Genomic DNA, 16,703 nt, shown 5'->3' on the forward strand with positions numbered 1-16,703 from the left:
TTATTTTTCCATTTTGTCTCACTATTTTTCATTATATTTCTTGCCAATTTCCAATGAAAATTGAAATAACTTTAGGTCTTTCATGTTGTTTAGAATTGCACTTCAAAAAGTAATTAGGAAAATTCAGACAATTCATTCTACACTACAGATTACTAAAATGCTGATATAATATTCTTCAAATTGCTAATAGTCTTGAGAGGTTGCTTTAATTTGCAAGTGGGTCCTAAAGACATATTTAAAATCCTTCAGGCCACTTATGAAAGGGTTGGGTATTTTTAAAAGTTTAAATAGTTTAAAACTTTCCTGACATGATTCATGTTGATTAATAATAACTGATAATTAAAAAAAAATGCAAAATGGGTAGTACTTCAAGGAAACCAAATTCAAGACAACATATATGAAATTTTCCTACATAAAACAGGATCTTCATTAATGGTTTTATCAAATTTTATTTTATTCACAGTAACTCAAAGTAAAATTAATATCAGTAATTTTATTAACAGTTTCCTTCAGTATTTTTTAAATATTTATGCTATTCCAGAATAATTAGAATTTATATGTTTTCTCATCAACTGTGGTCTTCCTTGATCCGCCCGTGGGAGTGCCTTACACAACATATATTTAGAACTGTGCTTTCCCATTACAGCTTTGTTCCCACCCTCTCATCTGCTCCTTTTTAGTTTCTCTGTCTCTCATTAGTTTGCCCAGTTCTGTACATACCACATTCATTCCAGCTCTGATCTCCTTATTTCCTTGTAAATCTCACCTAAAATCCAGAGTTCAGGCATAGTATTGACTTATTTATCCAATTTTGTAATATTAATTTTTTTGAATGTTTAATGTTAAAATTATCTTTCTACTGCAATTATAATTACTGCATCACTATGTGGAATTGATCATCCTCTACAGCTGTTGTAACATTATTTCTATGAAAAAAATATTTTTGTGTCAGACCTAGTGCTTTTATGTTCTGAATAAAAACATTTAGGATCCATTTCAGCTCCAGATATGAGGATGCCTTTATATCCTATTAACAACAGCAGACCAAAACCTGATGGCTCCTGTTAAAAATCAATGTGATATCAATCTACAAATTGCATAGCATAAGACATGAAGTTAAACTAGAGTTTGGCAGCACATTTTCTTCTCACAAGAAACTACTTAATCTGTAACACACAAACAAAGCAGTTTTTCTTTAACCCGAATAGAAATATGAACTAATAAAATTCTACCCTTTCCATTGATATCTATAGATATAGACACATACGCATAGGTTTATATCTATAGACAGATACCAGAAGTCTCCCATTCACAAACCCTAGTCCCTGTAAGGTACTTAAACAAGCCCATCTGTTGGAGGGAAAACACGTCAGGACACAAAAAATCCAGAAAGTTCCTATAATGCATTGATGATAGCTACCTCCTCCAAAGTAGGGGAGCAAACAAGTTGAAGTGCCATGCTGGGCCTTGTTCTCAATACCAAGGAGTGGCTGGTAGGAGATGTGAAGCTCAAGGGCAGCCTTGGATGTAGTGACTATAAAATGGTGGACTTGAAATGATGACCTGGATGAGGGAATAGACTGTACAGTCAGCAAGTCTTCTGATGACACAAAACTGAGAGGAGTGGCTGACGCACCAGAGGGCTGTGCTGCCATTCAGCAAGACACAGACAGGCTGGAGAGTTGTGCAGCATCTTGCATCTAGGGAAGAAGAACCTCAGATACTAGTATAGGTTGGGGACTGGTCTGCTGGAGAACAGCATAGGTGAGAGGGACCTGTGGGTCCCCTGAGCCAGCATGGTGCCCCGGTAGTTAAGAAGGTCGATGGCATCCTGTGCTGTATTAGAAGAGGTGTGGTTAGTAGGTGGAGAGAGGTCCTTCTCCCTCTCTACTGTGCTCTGGTGAGACTGCACCTGGAATATTGTGTCAAGTTCTGGGCCTTTCAGTTCAAGAAGGACATAGAACTCCTTGAAAGAGTCCAGCACAGGGCCACCAAGACAATTAAGGGAGCAGAACACCTTCCTTATGAGGACAAGCTAAAGGAGCTGGGCCTCTAGCTTGAAGACTGAGGGGTAACCTTATTAATGTTTCCAAATATGTAAAGGGTGAGAGTCAGGAGGACGGAGCCAGGCTCTTCTCAGTGATGGTCAGCGATAGGACAAGGGGCAATGGGTGCAAGCTGGGGCACAGGAAGTTCCATGTGAATGTAAGGAGAAACTTTTTCACTGTAAGGGCAACGGAGCACAGGAACAGACTGCCCATAGAGGTTGTGGAGTCTCCTTCTCTGGAGAGAATCCCCATAAAGAATATGTTGGGGCAAACAGTTTGGGTTATTCTTGTTTCAGGAAAATGGAAACCCTTCTGTGGGACTGCTTATGCTCAGAGATCTGTGTGTACTTGGTCGGTGATGTGGAAGGATGGGGAAATCTGATGTGTACCTCAAGGGGATTTCATTTTGGGTGAGAATAGCCAATAAAATCAATTGTATGATGTTTAATACTGTATGCTGTGTCAATGGTACTACAGGAAGAATCACCCAAACTAATGATGGGTGAACTTTGATGAAACTGACCAGCAAAGTACAATGATGATGGAACTAGAACTAACTTCAGCACACGGTGGCCAGCAACTCCCTTGAAATCAACATAATCAACAGGGAGACTGTGGTCATGGAGTAGACCAGATATGCCAGTTGTGAGGACAGATGCCAGATGCAACAATCCAACATCACACACCATCTCTCCTGCTCTGAGAGACTGCTGGGACAGATAGACCCTAAAATCATGGACTAAATGAACTCTCAGATAATTTTAGAAGGATGTCCTATAGACTACAGAATTACATCTATTAATGTGTATATATATATGTATATACATATACATGTGTGTATATATATATACACAAACATATATATAAGATGGTGAAAATGGTAGTCATTAATTATGAAGTGTAAGATTTAGGCATGATGTGGATAGCATGGAATAAGGGGTGGATAATGTCCTGGTTTTGGCTAGGATAGATGTAATTTCAGAAGGTGCCAGTACAGGTGACCCAAACTGGTCAATACCACACCATGTGATGTCATAGTCACCATAAAATATATCTAGACAGTGAGGGCCTGCTCTTCACCTTTCTGGGGTGATCTGAGTGTGGTCAGAGTATCTAATCATTTGTCAGGTCAGTAAACTGCTTTTTGTTATCACCCAATGTGCATATTCTGTTATAAATACTGTTGTTATTTCCCTCTTCCTTTACTGTGCCAGTAAACTGTCCTTATCCGTTCTCCTCCACATGCTGCCAGGGGAAGGAGTAAACTTGCTCTTACATAAGTTGTTTTCTTTACATGTGTGGTGATTAATAGTTGAGTAAGAACTGTTTGCGGATGAAAAGTCTGAGCAGACTAGTGCCCAAATGAATATCTTCTAAGGGTAACTCCTGCTACTCTGAAGAATACCAAAGCACTTCTGAGTATATTTTTTCTATAGTTTGAGCAAGAATTAATCAAACAGTGCTTTTTGGTTTAAATTTAAAATTTGTTTTTTATGTTTTCTTATATCATCCAGCAACAAGTATGTAAGATTAGAAGTGTCTTATGTGCTTCTTCAGTACTTAGGACAGCTTGAGCTGTTGTGTAATTTGAATGCCAAATTAAAATACTTTATATGAAAAGTAATACTGGTCATATTGTTTATGAAGTGTTAGATTTGTGTGGTCCTATCCTGATACTGAAATATTTTAAGAGATGCTTAACTCACAAAATCTGCCTTTAATTCTTTACTGCTATGATTTAACTTTAAATACAAAACTTTAATATTTTAGAACATTTTCATATTTTTCTGGTGTTTTTTCAGCTCAAATCTCTTTAGGGAACTATAGTCTTTTCAACTGAAAATGTATGTTTATTTTCAATAGGGTTCCAATCATTTGACTCTACAGTTTCACACTTAGGGGTCTTCTCAGATAAACCATTCCTTTACTATGATGCATTCTATACAGATTAATGTGCTTTCACAAACTGTTCCAAATCAATTTTAAGACCTTAACTTTTAGAAAGACCCATTAGTTTCCCAAAATATTTCTAGAAACCAAACCCATAGGATAGGGGAAACTGAGGCTCATTCTCAGATAAATTTGATCATTTACATTAATTTTTCAAAATAGCTCAATTTACAGTTTCCACAGATAAGAAACATACAAGTATTTAGGATTTAAGACTAATTCAAAACTTAATTAAGGTGTAATTTTTCTGTGTTGCATTTTGTATTGACCAGACACTGTGTAAATGCTGTGATTTAGGGACATCCATACTTACTTAAGTTTCTACACCATTCCAACTGAACATCCCCTATCAGTTAATTGAACTAGAATTAAACGAATAAACAAGTCCTTAGTGAAAATTATAAAGAGTATTTATAACATCAACTAGCTCTTTAATCTAATGTATAGTACAGCTGTATTGCCAGCAAACGATTCATAAGAAAAGCAATATAGCGCAAGCTAACACTATCTTTAGGCAGCCGTGTAAAATGTGGTTCACCTGCTTGGTTATGGAATGAAGTTTTGGTGTCTTCATTTCAAAAAGCATAGATAAAATAGCATAGAAAGGCTTCATTTTCTGGGTAACAAAGTTTATAAAATATAGTATAACTAGTGTTTTGTAAGTAAAACTTGCAAGTAAGAAAAAAAAAGAGGGGGACAAAGAAAAAAGAAAAAACCCACCAACTTTTCTATTCAGACACATTCTTGTGGCCACCTGCTCTCTAGTAGGAGCTGCAGCTCCTCCATCAGACAGGTCTGGGGATGTGAGGAAACCTAGCTGTGGTGCAAAGGGAAAGGAGGACTTGCCCATAGCAATGTTTTGCCAATTGACAGGGTCATCAGAGAGCACACAGAGACCAACAGAAGAGTAGGCTAATGTTTCTTTCTATCAATCTCAAAATACTGAAAAAAATAAGGAAATGCATTTAGCCAAAAAGAAGATAAGCTTATTGTATCGCAGTCTCAAGCAGCGAGAACAATAAGCAGAGTAATGCACCTTTATCATTACTACATAAGGTTAGCAATAGAGATTAAGAAAGATACACCACCAGTTTCCCTAATACCTTATCATCATCCAGATGCAGAGATGCTGAGGAGCCCTAGTAACAGAGAGATTTTGGAGAACTGCCCAGCAACTGGGAGGCACTGTATGGTGTGTCCAGTTGTAGGTGTGGTCTCCAGATGTCACTGCAAGCAGGTCCAGCTTTTATACATTTGAATAAACAACTCCTGAAACTTCTTGTGCAGAAACATCTGGTGTCACCCACCCTGTTGGATTCCACCCAAAGCCTGGCCAGAGCTCAAGCAAGAATGAAGAGGAGTAGTTCTATATTGGCTTGAAGAGGCAAAATGTCCAGTCTTCATATAATAGAGTATCTCTATCTGTTTTGGCTCAATGGAGTGAAATATCCAGCTGGCTACTGTTACACAGCAAGAGTTACAATCAGCTTTTACAGACAAGGGGAAATGGTTATGCCAGGGGAGTTTTGTATTTGATAGTAGGATAAACTTCTTCACAGACAGTGTTGTTAGGCATTGGAACATGCTGTCCAGGGTGGCTGTGGAGTCTTCATCCCTGGAGGTATTTAAAAGGAGGTTAGATGTGGTGCTGAGGGACATGGTTTAGTAGTGGGTGGCAGGCTAGGGAAACTGTTGGACTTGATGATCTAAAGGGTCCTTTCAAACAAAGACAATTCCATGATTCTGTGTTTCTTATGATAGAGATTTACAAAAACAAAAGCAGCACATTTAGATTCAGTGAAGATTTATGATGTTTCCCTCTGTGAGAACAATTTACTGTTCAACTGGACACAGCAGTCAAAGTGCAGTCTCACCATTGCCAAGTACAGGGGCACAATCACTTCCCTAAACCTACTGGCCACACTGGTTTTGATACAAGCCAGGATGCCATTGGCTTTCCTGGCCACCTGGGCACACTGCTGGCTCATATTCAGCCTGCAGTAAACCAACACCCCCAGGTCCTTCTCTGCCTGACAGCTCTCCAGCCAGTCTCACCCAAGCCTGTAGTGCTGCATGGGGTTCTTATGTCCCATGTGCAGCACTCTACATTTGGCCATGTTAAACTTCATCCCACTGGTCTCAGCCCATCATTACAGTCTGTTCAGATCCCTCTGAAGAGCCTCCCTACCCTCAGGCAGATCAACACTTCCTCCCAGCTTAGTGTCATCTTAAATTTACTGAGGGAACATTCAATCCTTTCATCGAGGTCATTGATAAAGATGTTTAACAAAACTGGACCCAGGACTGAGCCCTGGGCGATGCCACTCCTGACCAGCCTCCAGCTGGATTTTGTTCCATTCACCACCACCCTTTGGGCACGGACATCCAGCCAGTTTTTAACCCAGCTGAGGGTCCACCTGTCCAGGCCAGTGGCAGCCAGTTTCTCAATCAGGATGCTGTGAGAAACCGTGTCAAAGGCTTTACTGAAGTCCAGATCAACCACATCCACAGCCTTCCCCTCTTCTATTAAGCGGGTCACCTTGCCATAGAAGGTGATCAGGTTAGTTTGACAGGATCTATCTTTAGTAAACCCATGCTGACTAGGCCTGATCCCCTGGCCATCATGCATGTGCTGCATGATAGCTCCTGAGATGACCCTCTCCATGATCTTCCTCGGGACTGAGGTCAGACTGACAAGCCTGTAGTTCCCTGGATCCTCCTTCTGACCCTTCTTGTATATGGGTGTCACATCTGCCAGCCTCCAGTCGAGTGGAACTTCCCCAGTCTGCCAGGCTTGCTGAAAGATCATGGAAAGGGGTTTCGCAAGCACATCTGTCAGCTATCTCAGTACCCTGGGGTGTATCCCACCTGATCCCATTGATTTGTAGGTGCCTAACTGGCCCAGTAGGTCACTAATCATTTCCTCCTGAACCATTGGAGCTCTGTTATTCTTCCCCTCCCTGTCAGCCAGTTTCTTTCTCAATTTAGTAAGCTCTAATTCTTTCTATTTTTCCTTTCCCAGATGCAATTAAAATTAATATCTCCAGTTAATAGCTTTGCACCCCTAACTATGTCTATGAGTTAATAACAGTGGATACTCATTTTCATAGGCCAAGCTGAGTTTCTTCGAAGGTTTATTGTTTAGTAAGCATGCATTTAAAACCGTGTACCTCATTATATATATTAGATGTGATTTATACTTTCCTCTGTTATTTTGAAGTGTTCCTTTCATCTATTTCACTTAACAGTTTCATAGTGTGATTGCAACAAGCAGTCAAAGGGTTCCAAAATCATGGATGAGATTTGGAATGAGCTGAAAAGCTGAAACTGGCTCATTGCTGAGTCCAATGTGCCATGGAATTATGCCGAGATTACCAGCTCTTTACACATTATGTATGAAGTGAGCGTACACAATAGGACACCAAACACTTATATAGAATACCAACATTCTGGCATCGAAAGCTTTCTTAACTGTATCAAAAATGCAGTCTGACCTGGTTACAAGCATGAAGTTCAGCAAGGCAGTATTTAAAGAACAAGTCTAACAGGCGGATTACAAACATCAGATTTCTGTTAAGCAAATCACTCAGATATGCCACCATCTCTAAATGGATGTCACATTCTATCACTATTCCTCAAAGGTATCTTGACTTTAAGCAGGTGACTGAGTCTTATCAATGTCAATTCATTGCTGGTTTAATGTTTTCTACTGAATGATAATTTTACATGCTATAGAAAGCCTAGATTAATTAGCATTTCTGATTATAAATAACTATTTATGTAAAGTAATTTTAATAAATTAATGAAATAAAATAAGATTCAAATGCCAGCAGCAGTATGTCACATCGTATTTTGATAAACATAACAGTTCAAAATTGCTATATCCTGTAAAGCACAAGCTAGATGGTCACTTCCATATGATGATACTAAGATTTCTTGCAGTTGCTAATAACTAGTCCTTTTCCTTTAACTGGAGAATGTCATAACATCACTGCTTATTTTACTATCAAAATAATACTTTTTAAAAAGCCAAAATCCGTAAATAATATGATCACAGCTCTCAATGGAGACTTGGAATATATTCTACTGATTGACAGTGGACAACTGTGGAGTATTGATCCAGAGTCAAGGCGAAGACAGTTCTCACAGGTCATGCAAGAGATTACACCTGCTTCATTAAGCTCCTGTCCTGTGCAGGGTGTTGCTAGCACCAACTATGAACATCTGAAATGCTTTTAGTATGTGCTAGACTGTTATTGAAAAAAATCCTAAGAGCATAGCCAAGAAGAGGTGCAGAGCAATAATACACAGTTTTTCTCTTCTTTTGCTAAGAAATTGTTAGGCTAATAGATAGCAACTTGGGCAATTCACTCTTAGCTATTTTAAATTATGCTTCTACTCTGAAACACTTGTCTAGATAATTTCTGAAGCAGATGCTCAGACCCTCCTTTACAAAATAATTCCTGTCCTTGATCTCAGGGTGCACTGGTGGCAGGTATCAATGTGTAAGATTGAGATGCCCTCTGCTAAGCTGCCTCCACTCTAAATATTTTGGTATTAACTTGAGCTAAAGCAATTGCTAGCCTAGAAGAAAATCTCCTGACCTCTCACATTTCTCATATCTCTCATATAGGTGAGTCAGCAATCAGGTACATTATATACATTATGATAGGAGAAAAATTTTCAGTGTCAGCAATTTGACAGCTATTCTGGTAGTACTGCAACAGGAACAAAGGCAGAAGGAGAAATGCAAGCGAATCAGAGAATCAGAGAATGGTCTGGTTTGAAAGGGACCTCAAAGATCCTCTAGTTCCAAACCTCTCTACCAGGGGCAAGGACACCCGCCACTAGACCAGGTTGCCCAAGGCCCAATCCAACCCAGACTTGAACGCTTACAAGGAGGAGGTAGCCACAGCTTCTCTGGGCAACCTGTTCCAGTGCCTCACCACTCTCATAGAAGCGAATTTCTTCCTAATGTCTAATCTAAATCTACCCTCTTCTAGTTTAAACGCATCATCCCTTTTCATATCACTACACTCCCTGATAGAGTGTCCCTCCCTGTATTTCCTGTAGGCCTCATTAGGAACTGGAAGGCTGACATAAGTCTCCCCAGAGCCTTCTCCAGGCTGAACAACCTCAAGTCTCTCTGCTTGTCCTCATAGAAGAGGTGCTCCAGTCTTCTAATCATTTTTGTTGCCCTCTTCTGGACTCCCTCTAACAGCTCCATGTCCTTTTTATGTTGGGGGCCCAAGAGCTGCATGTAATTAGTACTCCAGGTGGGGTCTCACTAGACAGAGCACAGAAACAAAATCACCTCCCTTGACTTTCTGATCACTCTGGTTTTGACACAGATCAGGATACAGTTGGCTTTCTGGGCTGCAAGTGCACATTGCCTGCTCTTGTTGAATTACACATCAGTCAACAAGATTTAGGAGTACTCTGTTAATACAGAAATTTATTTCCTTGAGGGAAGGTTATCAATATTTTCTGGAGGCCATTTTTCTGGTCTGTCATGGAAAATGAAGGAAGGGAAATCCATTGGAAGGGAGTCCATTGTTTGGAAACAAACTTTGGAAATCCATTCCAAAGTTCAGCAGCATCCATCAAGTGTGCAAGGCAAATGATTCTGGCACCAACTGGTTTGAGAAAGAGTCTTCAATTTCTTGACTGTTCTGTTAGCTGAATTTCCAGGGAGGAGAATCAAGTGAGACCTAGGTTTCATCTTGGAAACTTTGACCACCGTGCACCTGTGGGATAATAATACTTGCCTGAAAACACCACTGGGGTGAAGACTCAGTTTGGTTTTAAATACAAATTTAAGTTATGGTGGTAATGTGCTTCTGGACATAGAAATGATTCTTGGGTTTCCTCACATCTAGGAAATTAAACAAAATTATTAGAGTGTTTATTAGAGGTTTTTGGAGCTACATTTTTCTAAAAAGAATCAGCCCAAAAGAGCTTACATATTGCTTCATTTTAACATAGTTTTCATTTCTGCAGTGCTTTTAAAAAGTGGTTTTATGATGAGATTGCATTGGCAGCCATTCTGTGGCTATTCTGTGTTGTTTCTGACCTGCTATATTCAATTCATCCTTCTTTTCCTTGCATACTGGAAAACATACCCAAATGTGTCTATAGAATAAGCTTAAGGTTTTGGTACCAGAATGCTATCTTACTAAAGAGAACATTTTTATACAGCCTTCATAATGTTAACAAAGTGCTGCCTTAAGTCCAATAAGCAGTAGATTTATTGAAAGTGACTTGTGCAGTCAATACCTGGAATGAAACAGCTAGTTTCATCTTGTCCAATTTTTACATTAGTCTTCATTTTCCAGGGGAACCACAAAGCCGAAACACTTTCAGTAAAGCACTTGTAAAATGATCTGTTTTATCTGTCACGGAGAAAGAATACATTTTCACTACTTTAGCATCAGAATATGCATCCTTCATTTTATTTTAATTTAGCCACTGGAACCCTAATGATCGAAGTCATTTCAGAAGACACCATCAATTATAACAGCTATCTCATTTACAAGTGAAAGATGAGTCATTTTCTCTACTTCTTAGACATCAGCAATAATTCCCAGTCCTCTTTTCTGTACACAAATAATGCTGTACCTTTTATATGCCCCTTCCATTTTTTTAACTGCTTCAGTTTGATGACATTTTGCAGACCTTGGTTATAATAACTTCATATTCCTGATGTCAGAAGCCCCAGGATAGTCGCAATCGAATAACTTTCATCTACTTTGATTAATTCAGTTGTATGCAATCCTGACTTCTAGAAGGAAATTCTGCATAATATAGATTGGATCTAAAAGAGTTGATTCTGTTCTACAAAGTGGGTGCAGCACATTATAGATAGCAGCAACTATGATAGAAACAATATTTCTTTAGCATCATATCAACTGTTTTGATATTTTTCATCAGAACAAGTGAAACTATTCCTGGATATTCTTCACATGTTTGTCTTCTGTACATAGCATTTATTCATCTGTAGTTAAATTTGTTTAATGAAGGAGAAGGAAATCAAGTAAATCTAGTAAATTAGTAAATCTAGTTTTGCATAAGGCAGAAATATTCATGACTAACTTCTGAAAGTTGGACATTCCCATTAGGTCTTGAGACTTCTAAAAACTCAAATAAAGAAAAAACTGCCCCAAGATGGCAGCTGAAATAAAGATACTGAACAAATGTTGTGTTAAATAGCAAAGAGGAGAGGAAACATTGGGGCCAGGATGTCTGAAATTCTGCTCTGCAGTTTGGGATTGGGAAAAGTGAATGAATAGACATCTCCAACCCTTTGGGTTCTGCAATACCTTTTTTTTCCTCCATGAAAAGAAAAAATCCATCTTTTAAGCCTTTTTTTTTTTTTTTTTCTGTGTGTTGTGGTTTGTTTGGTTTGGTTTCATTTTTCTTTTTTTTTAAGTGCAGTTGTCCCAGAGATGGGCTGTGCCTCTACTTTTTGCCCAGTAGCAATACAAGTAGTTCAATGCTTGCTTCTGACTTTGCTGGGAGCATGGTAAAGCACACGTGGCCTTTTGCTTCTAAGGTTACCTTCCACCATTCTTGAAACAGTTTGGGTGTATTGAAAATATTTTCAAGATTCATAAGATAACTGGGTATATTCAGCATGGAATAGGTTTATCCATTAATGCCAAGCATCTTTAAGATCTGTATGAATTAAGTTTTTACAGGCCTCAGATGACCATGTAGGAGAGACACAATCTAGTTTTCCCGGACAAAGGTCATGGCTACACAGTATTGCAACCCTTGTATTGCATCTCCATTTCTGTCTAAAAAACATGCTTTATAACATCAATTTCTTTTTGCATCCTGTATTCTACAGCATCTCAAGAGGCATGAAGTACAACCTATAAAGTGCAACAAATAAAAAGCTCTAAAAATACAAATATTTTTACATTAAGAAGCATATGACTGTAATCTCCAAGGATATGTAACACTAGCACTGTTTGATAAACTGTCACTAGAATATTACTAGAATATTAACATAAGAAGAAAATATGTTGTGCAAATTTGTTGGCAGATGGAGGGATATTAAATTCTTCAAATAAAAAGCTACTTTTTCCTCACTGTCCAAAGCTTTGTTTCCAAAATACCTACTAATCAATAAGACTATTTCCTGGCCACCTTGACAGTTTTGTTTCCTTGTCCTCTCTTACAGTGAATATATCTCACTGCATAGTTAAAAGCTGCATTTAGCAGAATTGAAATGAAGGAATTCAGAAATTAAGTGTATTATTATATACAAATTTAAATTGTTCTTATAGTAATCACCAACATATCTTCTTTTTTCAACATGCTTTCCTGTCAGTATGTGTGCCCAAATACCAGGGAAGTATTATAAAATTAAGAGAGCTTGTGTAAGGACTCCTCTACCTCCTGTTTGAATCCAGCTGTTTTCAGTATTTCATTGTCCACTGCACGTTTTTGTAAAGGACACTGAAAGACAGTATTTTATATCAGGGAAAAAAAAAAGTCAAATCAGTAAAATTACCTTTACTCACTCACTTAACTTTAGTTAGAAACCTTTTTTTTTCTCCTTGCCAGTTTTAATGAGGCTCCTTTTTATGACAGCCTGAGGTATAGCTATGCATTACCTTAATTACCTTTAAAGTATTTGGATAAAAACAAACCAGAATGTTCATAAAACTAACATTTAAAAGTCTTGAATTATTATTATTGATTTTTTTTTATTTCAAAGGTGAATTCCTAGTCACACAGTTGAAAGTATTTGTTGCATCTAAACTGTGTTCTGTATTTCAACTTTCTCTATATTTTCTTTATCAGAATATGTAAGGGTATAACATGAAGATATGAAGTGACAGTTATTTCTACCTTTGACTTCGTAGTACCACAACAACAATAATATTTTCTTAGTGTAGATGCCATAAGTTATTAGCTAGTTACTATAATATTGAAATACAGTCCTTTGGTCAGCTCAGCTGCAACCTATGTTCAGTGTGTTTAAAAACAATGATATGATGTGTTGGATCATAGAATCAGAGAATCATAGAATTGTCTTGATTGGGAAAGAACCATTTAGATCATCAAGTCCAACTATCACCCTAGCCTGCCATCCACTACTAAACCATGTCCCTCAGCACCACACCTAACTGTCTTTTAAATACCTCCAGGGACAGAGACTCCACCACCTCCCAATCCAATGCCTAACAACCCTCTCTGTGAAGAAACCTTTCCTAATAGCCAATCTAAACCTCCCTGGCACAACTTGACACTATTTCTTCTTGTCCTATTACCTGTCACTGTGGGAAAAGGTCATCCACTACATCTCCACAACCTCCTTTCAAGTAGCTGGAGAAAGCAACTGCAGACTAAACAACCACAGTTCTCACAGCTTCTCCTCATAGAATTTATTCTCTAGTCCCCTCACCAGCCTCATTGTCCTTCTCTGGACATGGTCCAGCATCTCACTGTTTGTTCTGTAGCAAGGGGCCTAAAACTGAATGCTGTTCTCAAGGTGGGCCTAAAAATATAAATGTTTTCACACTGTTTTTCATCTGAGACACTGTTTCATTAAAAAAATATTTTTTAAAATTCAAGATGAGAGTCTACCACTTAATATTCTTGGTAGAGTTGCATTTTGTCCTTCAGGTAGTAATTTTCATGCTGTAAACTACATAAAATGACTGTTATGAGAGCTCTCTAAACAGTAGAGCCATGAATATTGTTAAATACCTCCTGAAAGCAAATAGTGTCTAGTCTAGAAATTCTCTCTTAGATGTGCATTAACTCAATTTAGAATGTAGCTGATATATAAAAGTATTCTTTTAGATGTATAAGTTATGTACTTCATATGCATAAAATAAGACATATAGATCACATATATAACACACAGAAAATCAGATAGATACATAGATATAGATACACCTGAATACCTCCAAGTCTATCCTTGATTGTTTCTATTTTTCAAGGAACAAAATGAATTGTTATCCTGTAATGAGTTAGTGGTTATGCTGCATTCACCTGGAGTTGTAATTGAAGGTGTTTGGCAGGTACAGAGTTTTCACAGAGCCCCACTCCTCAAAAATTAAAAATTTCTATCTCCAAGCTGATTTTAGTACTTACCCACATAACAGTCCTCAAGAAATACATGGAAAAAAGAAAAATGTATGTATAATAAAGAGCTTTTTCATACATTTTAAATGAAAACGAAATGTTCCTATGAGAGTGGGAGAAGACCCCAAAACTCCACTGCTGTGTGAATTGTCTATTGCCAAACTGTTAAAAGCAACTTCTGTCTTTTCTATTTAAAAGGTTAGACTAGAAACATGCTGGCATCTACTTAAGAGTTTTCAAAGGAAGTAGGAATTAATTTGAAATGCCATATGAATATATATGTATTTGCTATTCTACATGTGAAGATAACCTTATCCAAATTTATAATTCATATTCACAAAAAAAAAAGAAGAAAGAACTATACAGGTTTGTATTTGTTTTCCACTTCCTGACTTCTTAGAAACAATTAAATACAAACAGCTTTCTGTGTACTGAACTTGAGAACCTAAAACTGAAATGTGTAATGTCATCCAATTCTGTGACCAATCACATCCGTAGATGAAGGCTTTAAGGAATACTTACCAACTATTATATCAAGTAACTACTATATCAGCCAGCAACTGGATGTTTCATTGCCTGTGTCACACTAGGGCACAATCCCCAGATCTTAACTATAAATAATTAAAGAGGAAGCAAGGACAGAGATAATATTGACAATCCCATCTGCAGTCTTTGACACAGTAGATCACAGAGCTGTATGTATAACAGAGCTACATGTATCACTGCTACATGACCAACATATCAGGAGCAGACAACACAGTGTCACAAGCTCTTGATGCAATTAAGATATAAAAATATAAGGATAGTGAAATATAAAGATATAAAAGCTAGAAACAGTATGCCAGCTGTAAAACTCTTCCACTCTATAAAAAAACCCAGAACACAACATGACCTGCCACTCCCCCTTCAGCTACTAGACAACCAGAATATACACCAAAGATGTCACTTTAACCTACACCTTTATGACATAGAGCTCAGTTATGTACCAAATATCAGTGGCTTCCAATAAATGATCATTACTAATCAGGTGCCTAAACCAATTAAAAATGGAGGCAGAAGAAATAAATTTCTGCCTGGGAAACAGGAAATTAATGAGATTTTAGGACAATTAAGGGGGTTTTTTTAGACTTTTCTGAGACCAATAAATTTTATTCTATAATACCCATGAGAGTTTACTAAAATATTTTGAGAACAGCAGTGGTTGTAACTAAGAGCTTGTGGAAGGCGAGTTACCATCTAGAGAAGAAAGAAGGTAACACTGTGTTTAATGAGGAAACTAGGGCAAGTTGTACAGCAGCTTAACTTCATATGTAAGAAAAAGTTACTAAAACACTTAAGTAGCGATCCCTCAGCAATTACCATCATGGGCAAAACAGACTTAATTTAGGGAGATTAATTTAATTTATTACCAAAGAAAAGTCAGACTAGGATAAAGAGAAATCACATGAAATTTCAAAACACTTTTGCCTCACCTCTTCCTTCTTCACAGGCTCAACTTCACTCCCGACTTTCTCTACCTCCTCCTCACCAGCAGCACAGGTGGATGGGCAATGAGAGTCAGTTCCTAATACATTGTATCTGTCTCTCCTATCTCCTCAACTCTTCTCCTGCTTCATAGTGGGGTCCTTCCCACGGGAGAGATTCCTCCAGAAACCACTCTGATGAGTCCGTCCCATAGGCTGCAGTCCTTCAGGACCAGACTGACCCAATGTCTGGCCCCCAGGCCCTTCCAGGAGCCTCCCCAAGTTTTGGGTGGATATCTGCTTCACTGTTAACCTCCATGTGCTGCAGGGCAAAAACCTCCTTCACCATGGCCTTCACCACATACTCTGGCTCCTGAGGCATCAATTCCCCCTCCTTCTTCACTGACCTTGGTATCTGCAAAGTTTTTGCTTTCATATATTCTCTCTCCCAGTTGCTGTGGTGTAGCAAATTTTATCCCTTTTTAAATATGTTATCACAGAGGCACTGATGGTGTCAGTCATTGGTTCAACTTTGGCCAACAGTGGATCCATTTTGGAGTAGTCTAGTATTTCTTCTGTCTGATGTGGGGGAAGCTTCTGGCACCTTCTCACAGAAGCGACCCCTGTAGAACTCTGGTACGAAAAGCTTGAGCAGGTAGCAAAGAATCTAGATGTAAGTTCATAAAGAATTTTAGATGGTCAAGAAAAAGAAGTTTCCTATTAAAGGCCTTTTAGTTAGAGGAAATTAGAATGTGTGTTACACCTTTAATTTTGTAGTTTTTTTGATGAGGAATCATCTAAATGAACTTGAACTATAGTAGATGCAAGATTTAACTATATACATACTTTCACAGAAAAGATGATTACTAGATCTCTTTGGAAGAAGCTAAACAGACAATTAAAATTAAGAACTGCTTGTATAAATTAAAGAAATTGTCTAAGAAGGCACATAGTGTAATGATAAGTGCTTATTCTATACTGATAAGGGTATAGAAAGCAACATCAAAATAGGCTGGCAGGTAACTGAATTAAAGAGTTTAGCAAAAAGCTCCCTGGAAACTTACCCTGATTTCAGTTGAGATAAAGTTAATTTCCTTCATAGTAGTTAGTATGGGGATTTGCTTTGGATTTGTACTGGAAA

Source organism: Gallinula chloropus (assembly GCF_964237585.1).
Source record: "Gallinula chloropus genome assembly, chromosome: Z".
Taxonomy (NCBI): domain Eukaryota; kingdom Metazoa; phylum Chordata; class Aves; order Gruiformes; family Rallidae; genus Gallinula; species Gallinula chloropus.